A 268-nucleotide genomic window follows, 5' to 3' on the forward strand; every position below is an offset into this window, starting at 1 on the left:
GGGGGGGGCAAAAGACCCCCTGAAGAGATGGTTCTGGAAAAATTCATTCCCGGGGGCGTTGGCCGATGCCACTGCAGGTGCTTCTTTAAAGTAGCTTTAGGGGTGTTTTTCCCCGTTATTGTTCTTCTCCGTGGAAATTTTCAACATTTCTTTTTTTGGTGTATTTTCAGGTACTCCAGATCCCAAAACCAGACTGTAAGGAAAGTCGGCTTTAGTATTTATTTAGTGTTCTCCTGAACGGCCAAAACGTGCAAAATATGGTAAAAAT

The sequence above is a fragment of the Penaeus monodon genome, chromosome 24 (assembly GCF_015228065.2).
Source record: "Penaeus monodon isolate SGIC_2016 chromosome 24, NSTDA_Pmon_1, whole genome shotgun sequence".
Taxonomy (NCBI): Eukaryota; Metazoa; Arthropoda; class Malacostraca; order Decapoda; family Penaeidae; genus Penaeus; species Penaeus monodon.